This window comes from Camellia sinensis, chromosome 5 (genome assembly GCF_055761805.1).
Source record: "Camellia sinensis isolate YWXY chromosome 5, ASM5576180v1, whole genome shotgun sequence".
NCBI classification, from domain to species: Eukaryota; Viridiplantae; Streptophyta; class Magnoliopsida; order Ericales; family Theaceae; genus Camellia; species Camellia sinensis.
Genome location: NC_138965.1, coordinates 214,593,391 through 214,615,068, shown reverse-complemented (window position 1 = coordinate 214,615,068; position 21,678 = coordinate 214,593,391).

The following is a 21,678-nucleotide window of genomic DNA, read 5'->3' as shown; positions in this document are numbered from 1 at the left end:
ATAACAAAGTCTCCGAATTCGGAGCCCCATCCGTGCAGGTCACACATGGCCCGAATAAGCTTCCGGATTCAGAGCGCCCTTTGTGGATATCACGAATGGCCAAGATCAAAAAGCCTCTGAAATCGAAGCCACATCCGTGCAGGTCATGTTTGGGACGAGTAAAGACTTCGGATTCGGAGCGCCCTTCGGGGTTATCACGATTGGCCAAGATAAAAAAGCCTCTGAATTCGGAGCCCCATCTGTGCAGGTCAAGCACTGGCCGAATAAAGACTCCGGATTCGGAGCGCCCTTTATGGATATCACGATTGGCCAAGATCAAAAAGCCATTGAATTTGGAGCCCCATCCGTGCAGGTCATGCATGGGCCGAATAAGCATCCGGATTCAGAGCGCCATTCGTGGATATCACGATGGGCGAAGATAAAAATGGCTCCGAATTCGTAGCCCCATCTGTGCCTGTCATGCATGGCCGAATAAGCCTACGGATTCGGAGCACCCTTCGTGGATATCATGATTGGCAAGATAAAAAAGCCTACGAATTCGGAGGCCCATCGTGCAAGTCACGTTTGAGCTGAATAAAGACTCCGGATTAAGAGCGCCCTTTGTGGATAACACGATTGGCCATGATAAAAAAGCCTCCGAATTCGGAGCACCATCCGTGCAAGTCACGCAGGGGCCGAATAGGCCTGTGGATTCGGAGCGTCCTTCGTGGATTTCACGATTTCACAAGATCAAAACGCCTACGAATTCGGAGCCCCATCCGTGTAGGCCACGCATGAGCCGAATAAGCCTCCGGATTCGGAGCCCCCTTCTTGGATATTTCGATCGGCCACGATGAAAAAGCCTACGAATTCGGAGCCCCATCCATGCAGGTCACGGTTGGGACAAATAAAGGCTCCGAATTCGGAGCGCCCTTCGTGGATATCAGGACTAGCCAAGATAAAAAAGCCTTCGAATTCGGAACACCATCCGGCCAAGTCATGCATGGGGCGAATAAGCCTGCGGATTCGGAGCGCCCTTCGTGGATATCACGATTGGCCAAGATTAAAACATCTCTGAATTCAGAGCACCATTCGTGGATATCATGAATTCGGAGCACCATCCGTGCAGGTCACGCATGGGCCGAATAAGCCTCCGGATTCGGAGCGCCTTCGTGGATATCACGATTGGCCTTGATAAAAAAAAGCCTTCAAATTCGGAGCACCATCCGTGCAGGTCGCGTAGGGGCCGAATAAGCCTGCGGATTCGGAGCTTCCTTCGTGGATATCACGGTTGGCCAAGATCAAAACGCCTCCAAATTCGGAGCCCCATCTGTGCAGGTCACGCATGGGCCGAAAAAGCCTCTGAATTCGGAGAGCCCTTCGTGGATATCATGATTGGCCAAGATAAAAAAGCCTTCGAATTCGGAGCCCCATCTGTGCAGATCACACATGGGCCGAATACGCCTCCGGATTCAGAGCGCCATTCGTGGATATCACGATTGGCCAAGATAAAAATGGCTTCGAATTCGTAGCCCCATCCGTGCCGGTCACGCATGGGCCGAATAAGCCTATGGATTCGGAGCGCCCTTAGTGGATATCACGATTGGCCTTGATTAAAAAGCCTCCGTATTCGGAGCACCATCCGTGCTGGTCACGTTGCGGCCGAATAAGACTGCGGATTCGGAGCACCCTTCGTTGATGTCATGATTCGCCAAGATCAAAACGCCTCCGAATTCGGAGCACCATCCGTGCAGGTCACGCATGTTCCGAATAAACCTCTGGATTTGGTGCGCCCTTCGTGGATATCACGATTGGCTAAGATCAAAAAGCCTACGAATTCAGAGCCCCATCCGTGCAGGTCACACATGGGCCGAATAAGCCTACGATTTCAGAGCGCCATTCGTGGATATCACGATTGGCCAAGATAAAAATGGCACCGAATTCGTAGCCCCATCCGTGCAGGTCACTTAGGGGCCTAATAGGCCTGCGGATTTGCAGCGCCCTTCGTGGATATTACGATTTGCCAAGATCAAAACGCCTCCAAATTCGGAACACCATCTGTGTACGCCACTCATGAGCCGAATAAGCCTCCAGATTCGGAGACCCCTTCAAGGATATTACGGTTGGCCAAGATCAAGACGCCTATGAATTCGAAGCCCCATCCGTGAAAGTCACGTTTGGCATGAATAAAGACTCCGAATTTAGAGCGCCCTTCGTGGATATCACAATTGGCCAAGATAAAAAAGCCTTCGAATTCGGAACACCATCCATGCAAGTCATGCATGGGGCGAATATGCCTGCGGATTCGAAGAGCCCGTTGTGGATATCACAATTGGCCAAGATCAAAACGCCTCCGAATTCAGAGCACCATCCGTGCAGGTCACGCATGGGCCAGATAAGCCTCCGGATTCGTAGCGCCCTTCGTGGATATCACGATCGGCCAAGATAAAAAAGGCTCCGAATTCGCAGCCCATCCGCGCAAGTCACGCATGGGCTGAATAAGCCTCCGGATTCGGAGTGCCCTTCGTGGATATCATGATTCGTCAGGATAAAAAGGCCAACAAATTTGGAGGCCCATCCGTGTAGGTCACGTTTGAGCCGAATAAAAACTCCAGATTCATAGCGCCCTTAGTGGATATCACGATTGGCCTTGATAAAAAACCCTCCGAATTCGGAGCACCATCCGTGCAGGTCACGTAGGGGCCGAATAAGCCTGCGGATTCGGAGCATCCTTCGTGGATATCACGGTTGGCCAAGATCAAAACGCCTCCGAATTCGGAGCCCCATCCGTGCAGGTCACGTATGGGCCGAATAAGCCTCTGGATTTGATGCGCCCTTCGTGGATATCATAATTGGCCAAGATAAAAACACCTCCGAATTCGGAGCCCCATCCGTGCAGGTCACACATGGGCCGAATATGCCTCCAGATTCGGAGCGCCATTCGTGGATATCACGATTGGCCAAGATAAAATTGGCTTCGAATTCGTAGCCCCATCCATGCTGGTCACGAAAGGGACGAATAACCCTATGGATTCGGAGTGCGCTTCATGGATATCATGATTAGCCATGATAAAAAAGCCTACGAATTCGGAGCCCATCCGTGCAGGTCACGTTTGAGCCGAATAAAGACTCTGGATTTGGAGCGCCCTTTATGGATATCACGATTGGCCATGATCAAAAAGCCTCCGAATTCGGAGCTCCATCCGTGCAGGTCACGCAGGGGCCGAATAGGCCTGCTGATTCGGAGCGCCCTTCGTGGATATCACGATTGGCAACGATAAAAACGCCTCCGAATTCAGAGCCCCATCCGTGTAGGCCACGATTGGGCCGAATAGGCCTCCGGATTCGGAGCCCCCTTTTTGGATATTACGATTAGCCAAGATCAAAAAGCCTTCGAATTCGGAGCCCCATCCGTGCAGGTCACGTTTGGGCTGAATAAGCCTCTGGATACGGTGCGCCCTTCGTGGATATCACAATTGGCCGAATAAAGATTCCGAATTCGGAACACCATCCCTGCAAGTCACGCATGGGGTGAATAAGCCTGCGGATTCGAAGTGCCCTTCGTGGATATCACGATTGGCCAAGATAAAAAAAGCTCCAAATTCGTGGCCCCATCCGTGCAAGTCACGCATGGGCCGAATAAGCCGCCGGATTCGGAGTGCCCATCGTGAATATCATGATTGGCCAGGATAAAAAGGCCAAGGAATTCGGAGGCCCATCCGTGTATGTCACGTTTGAGCCGAATAAAAACTCCAGATTCGGAGCGCCCTTAGTGGATATCACGATTGGCCTTGATAAAAAAGCCTTCGAATTTAGAGCACCATCCGTGCAGGTCACGTAGGGGCCGAATAAGCCTGCGGATTCGGAGCTTCCTTCATGGATATCACAGTTGGCCAAGATCAAAACGCCTCCATATTCGGAGCCCCATCCGTGCAGGTCACGCATGGGCCGAATAAGCCTCTGGATTCGGGGCGCCCGTCGGGGATATCATGATTGGCCAAGATAAAAAAGCCTCTGAATTCGGAGCCCCATCCGTGCAGGTCACACATGGGCCGAATACGCCTCCGGATTCAGAGCGCCATTCGTGCATATCACGATTGGCCAAGATAAAAATGGCTTCGAATTCGTAGCCCCATCCATGCCGGTCACGCATGGGCCGAATAAGCCTATGGATTCGGAGCGCCCTTAGTGGATATCACGATTGGCCTTGATTAAAAAGCCTCCGTATTCGGAGCACCATCCGTGCTGGTCATGTTGTGGCCGAATAAGACTGCGGATTCGGAGCACCCTTCGTTGATGTCATGATTCGCCAAGATCAAAACGCCTCCGAATTAGGAGCACCATCCGTGCAGGTCACGCATGTTCCGAATAAGCCTCTGGATTTGATACACCCTTCGTGGATATCACGATTGGCCAAGATCAAAAAGCCTACGAATTCGGAGCCCCATCCGTGCAGGTCACACATGGGCCGAATAAGCCTACGAATTCAGAGCGCCATTCGTGGATATCACGATTGGCCAAGATATAAATGTCACTGAATTCGTAGCCCCATCCGTGCAGGTCACGTAGGGGCCGAATAGGCCTACGGATTCGGATCGCCCTTCGTGGATATCATGATTGGCCAAGATCAAAACGCCTCCGAATTCGGAGCACCATCTGTGTAGGCCACTCATGAGCCAAATAAGCCTCCGGATTCGGAGACCCCTTCGTGGATATTACGATTGCCCAAGATAAAAAAAAGCCTATGAATTCGGAGCCCCATCCGTGCAAGTCACGTTTGACATGAATAAAGACTCTGAATTTGAAGCGCCCTTCGTGGATATCACAATTGGCCAAGATAAAAAAGCCTCCGAATTCGGAACACCATCCGTGCAAGTCACGCATGGGGCAAATAATCTTGCGGATTCGGAGTGCCCTTTGTGGATATCACGATTGGCCATGGTCAAAACGCCTCCAAATTCGGAGCACCATCCGTGCAGGTCACACATGGGCCAAATAAGCCTCCGGATTCGGAGCGCCCTTCGTGGATATCACGATTGGCCAAGATAAAAAAGGCTCTGAATTCGTAGCCCCATCCATGCAAGTCACGCATGGGCCGAATAAGGCTCCGGATTCGGAGTACCCTTCGTGGATATCATGTTTGGCCAGGATAAAAAGGCCAATGAATTTGGAGGCCTATCCGTGTATGTCACGTTTGAGCCGAATAAAAAGTCCAGATTCATAGCGCCCTTAGTGGATATCACGATTGGCCTTGATAAAAAACCCTCTTAATTCGGAGCACCATCCGTGCAGGTCACGTAGGGGCCGAATAAGCCTGCGGATGCGGAGTTTCCTTCGTGGATATCACGGTTGGCAAAGATCAAAACGCCTCCGAATTCGGAGCCCTATCCGTGCAGGTCACGCATGGGCCAAATAAGCCTCTGGATTCGGAGCACCCTTCGTGGATATCATGACTGGCCAAGATAAAAAAGCCTCTGAATTCGAAGCCCCATCCGTGCAGGTCACACATGGGCTGAATATGCCTCTGGTTTTAGAGCACCCTTCGTGGATATCACGATTGGCCAAGATAAAAATGGCTTCGAATTCGTAGCCCCATCCGTGCCAGTCACGCATGGACCGAATAAGCCTATGGATTCAGAGCGCCCTTAGTGGATATCACGATTGGCCTTGACAAAAAAGCCTCTGTATTCCAAGCACCATTCGTGCAGGTCACGTTGCGGCCGAATATGCCTGCGGATTCGGAGCTCCCTTCGTCGATGTCACGATTCGCCAAGATCAAAACGCCGCTGAATTCGGAGCACCATCTGTGCAGGTCACGCATGTGTCGAATAAGCCTCTGGATTCAGTGCGCCCTTCGTGGATATCACGATTGGCCATGATCAAAAAGCCTACGAATTCAGAGCCCCATCCGTGCAGGTCACACATGGGCCGAATAAGCCTAGGAATTCAGAGCGCCATTCGTGGATATCACGATTGGCCAAGATAAAAATGGCACCGAATTCGTAGCACCATCCGTGCAGGTCACGTAGGGGCCGAATAGGCCTGCGGATTCGGGGCTCCCTTCGTGGATATCACGATTGGCCAAGATCAAAACGCCTCCGAATTCGGAGCACCATCTGTGTAGGCCACTCATGAGCCGAATAACCCTCCGGATTCGGAGACCCCTTCTTAGATATTACGATTGGCCAAGATAAAAATGCCTATGAATTCGGAGCCCCATCCGTGCAAGTCACGTTTGGCATGAACAAACACTCCGAATTTGGAGCGCCCTTCGTGGATATCACAATTGGCCAAGATAAAAAAGCCTCCGAATTCGGAACACCATCTGTGCAAGTCACGCATGGGGCGAATAAGCCTGCGGATTCGGGGAGCCCTTTGTGGATATCGCGATTGGCCAAGATCAAAACACCTTCGAATTTAGAGCACCATCCGTGCAGGTCACGCATGGGCCAAATAAGCCTCCGGATTCGGAGCGCCCTTCGTGGTATCACGATTGGCAAAGATAAAAAAGGCTCCCAATTCGTAGCCCCATCCGTGCAAGTCACGCATGGGCCGAATAAGTCTCTGGATTCGGAGTGCCCTTTCTGGATATCATGATTGGCCAAGATAAAAAGGCCAACGAATTTGGAAGCCCATCCGTGTAGGTCACGTTTGAGCCGAATAAAAACTCCAGATTCAGAGCGCCCGTAGTGGATATCACGATTGGCCTTGATAAAAAAACCCTCCGAATTTGGAGCACCAAACGTGTAGGTCACGTAGGGGCCGAATAAGCCTGCGGATTCGGAGCTTCCTTCGTGGATATCACAGTTGGCCAAGATCAAAACGCCTCCGAATTCGGAGCACCATCCGTGCTGGTCACGCATGGGCCGAATAAGCCTTTGGATTCGGAGCGCCCTTCGTGGATATCTTGATTGGCCAACATAAAAAGCCTATGAATTCGGAGCCCCATCCGTGCAGGTCACACATGGGCCGAATACGCCTCTGGATTCAGAGTGCCATTCGTGGATATCACGATTGGCCAAGATAAAATTGGCTTCGAATTCGTAGCCCCATCCGTACAGGGCACGCATGGGCCGAATTACCCTATGGATTCGGCGCACCCTTCGCGGATGTCATGATTGGCCAAGATAAAAAAAGCCTACGACTTCGGAGGCCCATACGTGCAGGTCACGTTTGAGCCGAATAAAGACTTCGGATTCGGAGCGCCCTTTGTGGATATCACGATTGGCCATGATCAAAAAGCCTTTGAATTCGGAGCACCATCCGTGCAGGTCATGCATGGGCCGAATAAGCCTCCGGATTCGGAGCGCCCTTCGTGGATATGGCGATTGGCCAAGATAAAAAATCCTCTGAATTTGGAGCCCCATTCGTGCTGGTCAAGCATGGGCCGAATAAGCCTCTGGATTCGGATCGCCCTTCGTGGATAACACGATTGGCCAAGATAAAAAATCCTCTAAATTCAGAGCCCCATCCATTCAGGTCACGTATGGGCCAAATAAGCCTCTGGACTCGGATCGCCCTTCGTGGATATCACGGTTGGCCAAGATCAAAAAGCCTCCGAATTCGGAGCACCATCTGTGCTGATCACGCATGGGCCGAATTAGCCTCCGGATTCGAAGCGCCCTTCGTGGATATCACGATTGGCCAAGAACAAAAAGCTTCCGGATGCGGAGCCCCATCCGTGCAGGTCACGTTTGGGCTGAATAAAGACCCCGAATTCGGAGCGCCCTTCGTGGATATCATAATTGGCCATGATAAAAAAGCCAACGAATTCAGAGCCCCATCCGTGCAGGTCACGCATGGACCGAATAAGCCTCCGGATTCGGATCGCCCTTCGTGGATATCACGATTGGCCAAGATGAAAAAGCCTCTCAATTCAAAGCACCATCCGAGCAGGTCACGCATGGGCCGAATAACCCTCCGAATGCAGAGCGCCCTTCGTAGATTTCGCGACTGGCTAGGATAAAAAGCCTCCGAATTTGGTGCCCCATCCGTGTAGGTCACGCATTGACCGGATAAGCTTCTGGATTCGGTGCGCCCTTCGTAAATATCACGATTGGCCAAGATCAAAATGCCTCGGAATTCGGAGCCCCATCCGTGCAGGTCATGTTTGGGCCGAGTAAAGACTCCGGATTCGGCGCGCCCTTTGTGCATATCACGATTGGCCAAGATCAAAAAGCCTCCGAATTCGGAGCCCGATCTGTACTGGCCATGCATGGGCCGAATAAGCCTCCGAATTCGGAGTGCCCTTCGTGGATGTCAGGATTGGCCACGATAAAAAAGCCTCCGAATTCGGAGCCCCATCAATGCAGGTCACACATGTGCCAAATAAGCCTATGGATTAGGAGCGCCCATCGTGGATATAACGATTGGCCAAGATAACAAAGTCTCCGAATTCGGAGCCCCATCCGTGTAGGTCACACATGGCCCGAATAAGCTTTCGAATTCAGAGCGCCCTTTGTGGATATCACGAATGGCCAAGATCAAAAAGCCTCTGAAATCGAAGCCACATCCGTGCAGGTCATGTTTAGGACGAGTAAAGACTTCGGATTCGGAGCGCCCTTCGGGGTTATCACGATTGGCCAAGATAAAAAAGCCTCCGAATTCGGAGCCCCATCTGTGCAGGTCAAGCACTGGCCGAATAAAGACTCCGGATTCGGAGTGCCCTTTATGGATATCACGATTGGCCAAGATCAAAAAGCCATTGAATTTGGAGCCCCATCCGTGCAGGTCATGCATGGGCCGAATAAGCATCCGGATTCAGAGCGCCATTCATGGATATCACGATGGGCGAAGATAAAAATGGCTCCGAATTCGTAGCCCCATCCGTGCCTGTCATGCATGGCCGAATAAGCCTACGGATTCGGAGCACCCTTCGTGGATATCATGATTGGCAAGATAAAAAAGCCTACGAATTCGGAGGCCCATCGTGCAAGTCACGTTTGAGCTGAATAAAGACTCTGGATTAAGAGCGCCCTTTGTGGATATCACGATTGGCCATGATAAAAAAGCCTCCGAATTCGGAGCACCATCGGTGCAAGTCACGCAGGGGCCGAATAGGCCTGTGGATTCGGAGCGTCCTTCGTGGATTTCACGATTTCACAAGATCAAAACGCCTACGAATTCGGAGCCTCATCCGTGTAGGCCACGCATGAGCCGAATAAGACTCCGGATTCGGAGCCCCCTTCTTGGATATTACGATCGGCCACGATGAAAAAGCCTACGAATTCGGAGCCCCATCCGTGCAGATCACGGTTGGGAAAAATAAAGGCTCCGAATTAGGAGCGCCCTTCGTGGATATCAGGACTAGCCAAGATAAAAAAGCCTTCAAATTCGGAACACCATCCGGCCAAGTCATGCATGGGGCGAATAAGCCTGCGGATTCGGAGCGCCCTTCGTGGATATCACGATTGGCCAAGATTAAAACGTCTCTGAATTCAGAGCACCATTCGTGGATATCATGAATTCGGAGCACCATCCGTGCAGGTCACGCATGGGCCGAATAAGCCTCCGGATTCGGAGCGCCCTTCGTGGATATCACGATTGGCCTTGATAAAAAAAGCCTTCAAATTCGGAGCACCATCCGTGCAGGTCGCGTAGGGGCCGAATAAGCCTGCGGATTCGGAGCTTCCTTCGTGGATATCACGGTTGGCCAAGATCAAAACGCCTCCAAATTCGGAGCCCCATCTGTGCAGGTCACGCATGGGCCGAATAAGACTCTGAATTCGGAGAGCCCTTCGTGGATATCATGATTGGCCAAGATAAAAAAGCCTCCGAATTCGGAGCCCCATCCGTGCAGATCACACATGGGTCGAATACGCCTCCGGATTCAGAGCGCCATTCGTGGATAGCACGATTGGCCAAGATAAAAATGGCTTCGAATTCGTAGCCCCATCCGTGCCGGTCACGCATGGGCCGAATAAGCCTATGGATTCGGCGTGCCCTTAGTGGATATCACGATTGGCCTTGATTAAAAAGCCTCCGTATTCGGAGCACCATCCGTGCTGGTCACGTTGCGGCCGAATAAGACTGCGGATTCGGAGCACCCTTCGTTGATGTCATGATTCGCCAAGATCAAAACGCCTCCGAATTCGGAGCACCATCCGTGCAGGTCACGCATGTTCCGAATAAGCCTCTGGATTTGGTGCGCCCTTCGTGGATATCACGATTGGCTAAGACCAAAAAGCCTACGAATTCAAAGCCCCATCCGTGCAGGTCACACATGGGCCGAATAAGCCTACGATTTCAGAGCGCCATTCGTGGATATCACGATTGGCCAAGATAAAAATGGCACCGAATCCGTAGCCCCATCCGTGCAGGTCACTTAGGGGCCTAATAGGCCTGCGGATTTGCAGCGCCCATCGTGGATATTACGATTTGCCAAGATCAAAACGCCTCCAAATTCGGAACACCATCTGTGTACGCCACTCATGAGCCGAATAAGCCTCCAGATTCGGAGACCCCTTCAAGGATATTACGGTTGGCCAAGATCAAAAAGCCTATGAATTCGAAGCCCCATCCGTGAAAGTCACGTTTGGCATGAATAAAGACTCCGAATTTGGAGCGCCCTTCGTGGATATCACAATTGGCCAAGATAAAAAAGCCTCTGAATTCGGAACACCATCCATGCAAGTCATGCATGGGGCGAATATGCCTGCGGATTCGGAGAGCCCGTTGTGGATATCACAATTGGCCAAGATCAAAACGCCTCCGAATTCAGAGCACCATCCGTGCAGGTCACGCATGGGCCAGATAAGTCTCCGGATTCGTAGCGCCCTTCGTGGATATCACGATCGGCCAAGATAAAAAAGGCTCCGAATTCGCAGCCCATCCGTGCAAGTCACGCATGGGCTGAATAAGCCTCCGGATTCGGAGTGCCCTTCATGGATATCATGATTCGTCAGGATTAAAAGGCCAACAAATTTGGAGGCCCATCCGTGTAGGCCACGTTTAAGCCGAATAAAAACTCCAGATTCATAGCGCCCTTAGTGGATATTACGATTGGCCTTGATAAAAAACCCTCCGAATTCGGAGCACCATCCGTGCAGGTCACGTAGGTGCCGAATAAGCTTGCGGATTCGGAGCATCCTTCGTAGATATCACGGTTGGCCAAGATCAAAACGCCTCCGAATTCGGAGCCCCATCCGTGCAGGTCACGTATGGGCCGAATAAGCCTCTGGATTCGGTGCGCCCTTCGTGGATATCATAATTGGCCAAGATAAAAACGCCTCCGAATTCGGAGCCCCATCCGTGCAGGTCACACATGGGCCGAATATGCCTCCAGATTCGGAGCGCCATTCGTGGATATTGTAGACACCCCATTTTTGACCGACCTTAAGACTCAGACGTCACCGATTGAGCGCTTGGTGATGTTGCATAATGTGCTCGTTCAGAAGTTTCAGAGTCGCGGCCGTGAGCCCTGCCTCCGGACTTCCGAACCCTCTTCTATGCCTTGCCTCGGTTTGCGAACCAGACTCGATTTTCTCTGTTTCTTTTCCCGAGGGGAGGGAGAGGTCCCGTAGACCATCTCTCAGCGGTCGTGGGCTACATTTTGTGGCTGCAGGCCATTTTGCCCATTTCGGAGTCCGGTTTCTGATTTTTCGGAGCCGTTGGCCGTGTGCCTCGGTTCGGGACCGCTTAACCACCTCCGTTTGCCCCGGTTTTTGGCATACCTCCTATTTACTCCCTTTTGAGGGACACTGGGGTCTGAGAAACCCACTTCGTGGCCGAATGCCACTTTTGGTGCTTAACAGCCCATTTTTCGGGACCCCGAACTGCGCGTTTTGGCCCCCGAACATTCGTTTTGCAACGGTTTTCGTTCATTTTTGGCAGGTACCTCTGTTTTATCACCGGGAAGGTCACTGAAGGGTGGGAGGCCAGTAATTGTTGCAGCAACCAGTTATATATCCTCCGACGCCCTCCGACGCCCGTTTTTCACACTTCCGGGCTAATGTTGAATACCTTGGGGCCACTTTCTTGAACTTTGAAGCACATATCTGTGATGTACACACTTGGGAGGATCCTAAAAGTTGGTGGCTGGCCAGTAATGTTGCCTGACCCTTTTGAACCCCTCCTTCCGGGCTAATGTTGAACAACCTGGGCCATTTTTCTTGAACTTTGAACCACATATCTGTGATGTACACACATGGGAGGACCTTAAAAAGTGGTGGCCGGCCACTATTTCAGCTTGACCGTTTTGACCCCTAGCTGGCCGGCTAGGTGGGTTGGCCGGCCGGCCACCTGGAGCTCCAAAAAGGGGCCGGCCATGTTCCTCTCAACATCAACTTTACAGCTGTATAGCTGTTTCCCCCAGAAAATATCCCAATCTGGGGGATATTTTGTGGGGGAAAACTTGCCTATTTTCCCCCACCTTTTGCCCCTCCTTTACTCCCCCTTTTTTGTCCATATAATCAGCTGGCAACATGGCATACAAGGGTTAGAAAAAATTGCTTCAAGCCTTGATACACTTATCTCACTCCATCTCTCTCATTTTCCTTGAAAATTCCTAAGCTACACCTCATTTTCTTCATCACCACCAAGCTCTACCACCACCACTCCATTCCAGAAGCAAGGGGAGGAATTCCAGCAGCTAAGAGGCAACAAATTTGGTCCAAGAAACAACAAAAGTATTGATCTTCAAGGGTGAGTCCATTTTCCCTCTTTTCTAGTTCATTTTTGCACCATTCCTCTAGCCATCATGCTTATTGTTTTGAGCTCCGACCAAAACTGAAAAGGTCATTTTTTTGAGCTCATTTTCATGTCTCATTAAGGGCTCAACCCTGTTTGAGCCCTCCATCTTGCACTTGCTTCAATACCCTCTTTGTATGTCAATATTTTGCATGCTTTTTCTAACCTGCGTGTGATCTATTTTGGAGTTTCTCATGAACTGTAAGTAGGCTTATTTTGAGCCCCTCTTCAACATTGAAGAAGGGCTCATCTTTGTTTGGGACCTCCATGTACCACTTGTCTTTATATCCATCTTTGGTCCCCTATTCTTGTATGACTTGGCAGCCTATCTTGGTTCCATTTTTGGTCATTTTACAGAGCTAGAAAAGTTCTTATTTTGTCCCATTCTTCATGTTTCATTAAGGGCCTTTCATGGTTTGAGGCATATTTTATACACTTCATGTTATATCTCTCTTTTAATCCCCATTTTTGCATGCTTTGGCAGCCTATCATGCTTCTGTTTTTGGTTATTTTACAGTACTGAAAATAGTCTTATTTTGGCCCATTATACATATTTTATTAAGGGCCTTTGCTTGTTTGGTGAATGTTTTATATACCTCATGTTATAGCCTCTTTTGAGCCTCATTTTGCATTGCATTTCTAGCATGTTTGTATACTGTTTTGGGTTTTTTACAGTTCTGTAAATATGCTTATTTTTGGTCCCTCATCAATGTTGTAGAAGGAAAATTTTCAGTTTGGTCTTTGCATATACCACTTGCCTCTTTGGCCACCTTTTGGCCCGTTTTCTTGCATAAGAGCTTAGCCATATCTATATTTGTTTTTGGGTTTTATACAGTTCTGTAAATGTGCCTATTTTTGGTCCCTCATCAATGTTTTAGAAGGAAAATTTTCAGTTTGGGCTTTGCGTATACCACTTGTTTCATTGCCCTCTCTTGGCCCCCATTTTGCATGCCGTTGTTTCCCTATCTTTGCTTGCTGTTTGGCCATGATTTGTACTGTAAAAATGCTTATTTTGAGGCTGCCTTGCTTCTGTCTTTTCATCTCGTGTACCAATTATGCATGCTTTGTATAGCTGTAGTTCATTCTATGCGCCTAATTTGCATTTCGGGAGAGATTCCATGCATCGGGTGTGTTTTCGCCTCATTTCGGGGCTGTTTTCCCCCACATTTCATTGCTGAAAATCCATTAACATGTTTTCATATCATTTTCCATGCATTTGCATTACATATACCATTGCCTCGGTTTGCGTGCCCATGTGCACGCATTTCGAGGCACTTCATTTTCATCCATCGGCCTCTTATGTGAGTGTGGCTGAGGGTCTCTCATGTTAGTATAAGTCCATGTTGCATTCTATATGCCATTTTAGCCATATTGCATTGCGTATGCCAATGCCTCGGTTTGCGTGCCCGTGTGCACGCATATCGAGGCACTTCATTTTCATCCATCGGCCTCTTATGTGAGTGTGGCTGAGGCTCTCTCATGTTAGTGTAAGTCCATGTTGCATTCTATATGCCATTTTAGCCATATTGCATTGCGTATGCCATTGCCTCGGTTTGCGTGCCCGTGTGCACGCATTTCGAGGCACTTCATTTTCATCCATTGGCCTCTTATGTGAGTGTGGCTGAGGCTCTCTCATGTTAGTATAAGTCCATGTTGCATTCTATATGCCATTTCCATGCCATTGCATTGCATGTACCATTGCCTTGGTTTGCGTGCCCGTGTGCACGCATTTCGAGGCACTTCACTTTTATCTACCGGCCTCTTATGTGAGTGTGGCTGAGGCTCTCTCTCATGTTGGTATAAGTCCATATCATATTTTCATGTCATTTGCATTGCGTATGCCATTGCCTCGGTTTGCGTGCCCGTGTGCACGCATTTCGAGGCATCTCATTCCATAGCATTCTGTATGTTAGGATTGTATCTTAGTTGCATTTCATGCATGTCATGCATATCGCATCGTGTTCGGAATAGGAGTTAGCCCGGGCACGGGAAACAAGGTGCATTTCGTACTCCGAGTGACGGAATGTGTCTCAATTCCCCAGTCACCGACACTCCGGATCATCCATGATGGAGTTAGGTCTTGTTGTGTTTTCATGTGCATTCATTCTATATTGAGTTGTGCAATTCGACTCCTCGGCCATCATGCTTCGGTATGCGTGATTAGTGGCACGAGGATCGAGGCATGCATATATTTGTTAAAATACATTGCTATGCCCCTTTTCTGCTCTCTGTTGTAGCAAAATGAAGAATCAGTAACTTTTTGGGACTTGGCGCGCATTTCAAGAACATGTGCAAACAGAGGCTAATTAGGGCATCGTCATGGATTTCCGCGCAAAGGCAACCCGAGCATGCATCATCCATCAGAAGCAAGGCAGTCCCTGGTTTGCACGCCAGTTCTATTTACTTTCTTAGTTAATTTGTTAATTAATTAGGAATTTGTATATTATTCGGACTGTAATATTTGGACTGTAATATTCTTTCATTCGGGACTGTATATTTATTCGCACCCTCTGCGCGAGGGCATAATTGTAATAAGTGTGCGTGAGTGTGATGTATGTCTTCTAACCCCACGTCTTTCTTCCTTTTTATTTACCTGCTTATGATGGTTAGATTAGGGCATATTTTAATTAGCATACAGTATGACATCATGTTTGCATTCATTCATCTGTTTTGCATGCACCGGGCTCGGCGCATCATACTAACTGCATTGTATTTTCAATTCCAAATTGAATACATGTTAGCTGTAGCATTCCATACGCCATGTTTAGAATAGCCGAGCCTGCTATAGTTGCATCTTTGCATGTGATGCATTAGGCATTTCTGTATACCTAAGATCATGCATGATTTCTAATATAGTTTTTGTTTTGGCTTGGAGTACTCGATAAGCTTTATGCTTTAGCATCCTTGCATGCGTGTGAGTGCTGCCATGAATAGCATGCTTACCATGAGGCTATATGCTTATGTGATATAACTGCCTGAATGCCTGTGGGTGAAGGTTGAGTTGTTTAAATTGGAACAAATCATTGACTGTGAGTTTTAAGCCCACTAGATAGTGGCAAAACCATCTTTTCCTAAGCCCACCTGAGGGTGGCAAAATCTGTATTTTAAGCCTACTTGCGAGTAGCTAACCATCTTTCAAAAACAAACACGAAATGTTTTGCTCCAATTCAATCGACTCAGTCTATACTTGTATGCTGCGCGCATCACATAGTAACCTAAGCTAATAACCGGAATAAGAACTCACAATGTTTTCAAAAATAGATATCATGGTTAGTAGAGGCCGATCTTTGATCGGGCGAGCGGGGGTGCTCACGAAGTGACCTTCCCCAATCATACCCAAGTTCCCGAGCCGAGGCAACTTTGGTGATGACGGACACGTGGCCTTTTGGCACCAAGTCAGGGTTTCCTAAATTTTCCAAAATAAAATATTTAGGTGGCGACTCTGTATTTGGCAAAGCAGTCCACGTTTGGCACTTCTTTCAAAAATCTGTTTTCTCAAAACGATTTGCCGGATTTGGACTCTTTGGTTCAGACTTAGAACCGTGACTACAAAATCGAGTCCGAGCTGTAGCGAGGTCCCCCGCGGGCTGGTTACAGTTTCTGGCGACTCCGCTGGGGATTTAGAGAACTTGACTCGAACTCATGATATCTGTTTTTGACTACACTTGTGTGTTTCTTTGCATTGCATTTGCATTGGTGCGCCTAGGATACCGTGTTTGCCATCTGCTATTCCTGAACGGTTTGCCGGAGGCTTGTCTTGTCAAGGCATGACCATAAGGCTGACCGGTTGTGGGCTCTGCCAGTGTGGGAACACAAACCTCGGTTTTACCGGGGCACCCTCTTTGACCATTCGACCTAGTGCATATTCGGATCCATAGTGACCATTCCAAACTAGGACAGGTTGCTTACCCGTTTATAGGTTGTTTAAAACCACTCTGTGCGTAGTGAAACCCTAGCTCCTGACAAAATAGGACAGGGAAACCCTACCCCAACATAGGGGTGTTTTGGCTTTCACTTATCTGTTATGTGCTTTAGAGTGCGTCTCTACAGGAATGCATGTATCAATATATGAGTTTAGGCATCAGGCCTGCGGGCATCAGTTCAGTATGTGAGTCTGGGCATCAAGTCTGCGGGCATCAGTTCAGTATTATGGATATCAGGCCTGCGGGCATCAGCCAGTATTTGAGAATTAGTTATCTGTGGGTATCAGATTCTGTTTTAGGGGACAGTGATACAGGGATAATAATCAGTGTTTGAGGACGGTGTGTATTCAGCTTATTGACTGTGTGTTGTTATGCCCGGCTGTGTGTCATGCATTTTATTTTAAGCTGTTATGCTGTCCGTTTATCTGTTTATTTATTTCCTTTTCGCTTTATTTATCTTTTGCTAGGTCAGTTCTAGCACAATTGCTTCCAACCCAGCAGGCATTCCCCAAGCACTTTGGACACGAGGTCGCCGACTCAATCGATCTGAGGATCTAATTGACGAACAGCCAGTGTTCCATTCTCTACCCCCCATTGTCAAAAGAAGGCAGAGAAAGTGTAGTGTATCTGAACAGAGATCACCAGAACAGTGGTTTCCCCAATTAGTGGACAGTTGGATTGAGATCCCCATCGTTGCTACAGAGCTAAATCTTCCAGTAGTTCAGACAGATCAAAACAGTATGGCGGCACCAACAGGAGTTGAGGAGATGATGCGCCAAATGCAAGAAACCATGTGGGCCATGCAGCAGGATGCCGTTCGCCGAGATGAACTCGCTAAACAACAAGCCGAGATTATGACCCAGCAGGCTGAGCTGATTACCAGACTGCAACAACAGAATACAGCATCTGCTTCACAACAAATTCCTCTTCCGGCAGGGGCTCCATTACCTGAGCAGACACCTGCTGTTCAGAACGCTCCTCCAAACACCCGGAATACTGTGCCGACTATCCAGAACCTGCAAGAGGACACGAACCTCCCAACGGGGCCAGCTCCGCCCCCGCTTCCGCCATAACTGTCCAAGGTCCATACACCCAATCACCCGGACTCTCCCTTCGAGTTCGAGGTTGATCATACAGCTCTGAAATTGAGCAAACTTGAGAAGCTCTTCAAGAAATCCCAAGGGGTCAAGGCTATGCCGGATATCGAAGACGGATATACCGAGGAGGCCGTGACACTCCCCGATAGGTTCAAAATGCCACAAATCGACCGCTTTGACGGGTCTGGCGACCCCATGGTCCATCTCTGACTGTTCGCAGACATCTTGCGGCCAATGGGCCTAACACGACCATAGAAGCTTTCAGTCTTCGGCCGAACCCTGTCGGGTGTGGCCGCCCACTGGTACGCAAAGTTAGAGGACGAAGTGAAGAAGAATTGGGATGAAATGGCTGAGGCCTTTGTCGCGCAATATTCGTACAACACTCAGATCGAGATTACAACTCGTGATCTCGAAACGACAAGGCAAGAGCCCAAGGAAACTTTCTCGGACTTTGTAATCCGATGGAGGGCAAAGGTGTCAATGATGACTCTAAGGCCCACTGATAAGGACCAAATTCGGATGATTGTGCGCAATCTCCACCCAAAGTTGATGCAGAGAATGATTGTAATCCCCTTTCCTACTTTCTCAGATTTACACGAGATGGGGGTGCAAATCGAAGATGCAATGAAACAAGGTCTGTTTGACCACGACAGGGAACAACCGAGGAGGACTTTCAACCGTAACAACAATGCGGGCCCGAGTGGCGCTGCAAATACAAAAGCCTCGGAAGTCAGTATGGTCACCACCACTCCCCCTCCCCCTCCAAGGTCCATGGCTGCCACACCCTTCTCCGGCGCGTCCGGAAGCAACACACAAACCACCAGATTCCAACCTCGAGGCCAAAGAACCTTCACTCCATTATATATGCCCTTGTCCAAAGCTCTAGGGGTATTGATCAGAAAAAAGCATTTGAAACCCCTGGAGCCGAAGCCACTACCGAATCCACTCCCTCCCTCTCATGACCCAGCAAAGTACTGCGCGTATCACCAACAACACGGTCACGACACCGACCGTTGTTTCAGATTGCGTCATGAGATCCAAGATCTTATCGACAAACAGGTGATCGCGCCTCCCGATAAACCCAATGTCACAACCAACCCTCTCTCACCACATAACCAAGCTCCTTCTCCCAACAGAATCAATTTTATCCAAACTGGGGTCGCATCTTACGATCCTAGCATCTATATTATGCCCACCCACCTACCCAAGCCGGAGGTGTTCCTCCCCGACTGCACTGACTTCTTGTGCATAGTGGACGTCTCCAAAACCCAACCAGAACCGATGGTGGTGACCGTTGAAGATGGGGCAGGGCAGATTTCGGGGGAGAATGAGATTGTTGAGTTTGGAGCAGAACAGAGTTTTGCTGGGAGAGCCTATGATCCAAGCGAGTACATCCTATCAACGAGCCGAATTGGGCTAGGTGTAGAATTGCCAGAGACAGGAGAGCTGTGCATGATCCGGGGGGATGGATCTGGGCTAGGGGTAGATGATCTGACAGCCGTAGAGGAGGACTTTGCCAACCTGCAATTTTTCGATGACCAAGAACCGGGGGATGCGTCAATCAACTGGTTCGACTATGAGGAATCGGCAGAGGCCACTGGATGGCTCGAGGATCAACCAGATTAAGTGGGGGAAGCCCAACCAGAACAGAGCCCGGCAGGGGCAGGAGTATCAGCTGTGGCCGGAATGGCCGGAAGTCAAGTTGTATCGCCGGAGAGCGCCGGTGCTAAGAATTCCGCTCGAAACTTGGGCATTATGGATACGGGAATTGTTGAACAACCAGCTGTACTGATGCAGCTGGAACAAGAAAAGTTTGAGGAGGCTGAGAGAATTAGGAAAGCTAAGGGCCCTAAGGGGACTGAAAGTGCTGTGTGCACGAAGATGGAGAATGCTGCGAGCATGTGGACAGGGAGTACTGCGAGTGCAACTAAACCGGAGCCAGACAGGTGTCTGTTGGCTGCCGACGGAATGTGGTGGGAAGACGATGACTTATGTCTTGCCCACACGGATGAAGACTGGGGAAATAATCAACCGGATGACACTTGGTACCTCGATGAGGTTGACCATATGACGAGAAGTGGGCGGTACTTCAAACCCCCACACCTGGACCAACCCGAGGCATCCGGGAAGGATAGAGAAGCGGAGAAACGGAATGAGAAGCAGATTGAAGAGGAAGCTGTGCTGAAACAGTTAAAAAAGATACAAGCAGACATCTCCATCTGGGGACTGCTAATGGCATCACGAGTACATAGGGAAGCTGTCCTGTCTGCTATGGACAAGTCCAAACTCTCCACAGACACCACGCCTGAACAGCTGGTTGGGCTGGTTTTTCCGGGAGGAGGTTCCCCGGCATTAACCTTTTCGGACAAGGAACTACCGCCTGAGGGCACAAATCATAACAAACCTCTCTATATTTCTGTGGAATGTAGAGATAAGTGGATACCGGTGGTACTTGTTGATACCGGGTCTGCGATTAATGTCTGCCCGACCAGAACGGCATATGCAATCGGGTTGAAGCCCGTGGACTTCGTCCCAACTACTCAAGTGATCAGAGCATACGACAATACCAGCAGAGAAGTGATGGGGACTGTTAAAATTCAAACCAAGGTTGGTCCAGGACAACACAGCATTGAATTTCATATCTTGGACGTTCCCGCAACCTTTAACCTACTTTTGGGGCGACCGTGGTTGCACCAGGTCAAAGCAGTCTCTTCCACTATACATCAGATGCTAAAGTACCCTCACGGGAAAGGGGTAGCGATCGTTTTTGGGAATTCATCAATCCATCCGCCGCCGGAAGTGTCCACACCTGTCTTGGAGATCGAGCACGGCACGGAGGATGTGTTTTTATCGGGGTTCACTTTGGCCGAGGCTCAAGTGGTGCAGAATGTCATGGCTGTGAATGAGGGTATGTACGTCAGTGCTCAATCTGTCTACCTCATGAACAAGCTACAACATATCCCCGGAATGGGATTAGGAAGAAGCGGCCGGAAAGGCGTCGCGGTATCGGCCGAAGTGCCACACAACCCTCACACCTTTGGATTGGGTTATCTGCCCACCAAAGAGGACTGGGTAACGAAAGGGAAAGAAATGGCCGGAAGGGCCAGAGCAAAGAAGGCTGGGAAGCCATTTGAGTTAATGCATAGGCCCATCTGGGGTACCCTAAACGGACGTTTCGTCCGGGAGGGGGAAGACTTTCCATTCTGCGGCTTCCCAGAACCATGGCTGAACGCGGAGAAGAAGCGCGTGCCTGGTTTCGAAATCTTCTTCGATTTACAATTATCTGGGGATGACGTTACCGAAGCGCAGACAGACCCACCAACTGAGGTTGAGCAGTGTGAAGCAGTAGATTCTGGGAGCACCGAGCTTGAAATGGGGGTAGCACTGGTGAGTCTACTTTTAGATCCTCCGATTGACCAAGAGTGCTTGGGGGATAACTCTTCGGTTTCTATGATTGGAGATGAAATAGCTGTGGGCTTTCCAGCGCCGATCTTGGATGCATCTATCGCACCTTCTCTCATCTGGCAATATGAAGAAGGCTTTTTATCTAGCAGCTCCGGGTCAGGTAGTGAGCCGGAATCTGATTCCACCGAATCTTGTGCGTCGGAATCAGATTCCAGCTCGACTAAGTCTGAGTCCGGTATTCCTGGGGGTGATAACCCGGATGCCACAGTCCTGTCTAGGTCGTCATTTTCATTTTCTTTTGAGTCTGTTGTAACAGAGGAATCTGACGGCTTGGAAATATTTAATGAGAATGATGTGGATGTGGTTTCTGAGTATTTTTCTGTGCCTTTGATTTATTGCTTAAATCAGGATTTTCAAAATTTTGATGAAAACAACGAGGAAGAAATTCCTCCGATTTTGCAACGGTTAATTGATCAAGAGCAGGAAAGATTTTTTAAACCTTTAATGGATGAAATCACTACTGTGAATGTCGGTACTGAGAAGGACCCGCGGCTGGTCCAGATCGGGTCCACGTTGTCTTCGGAGGA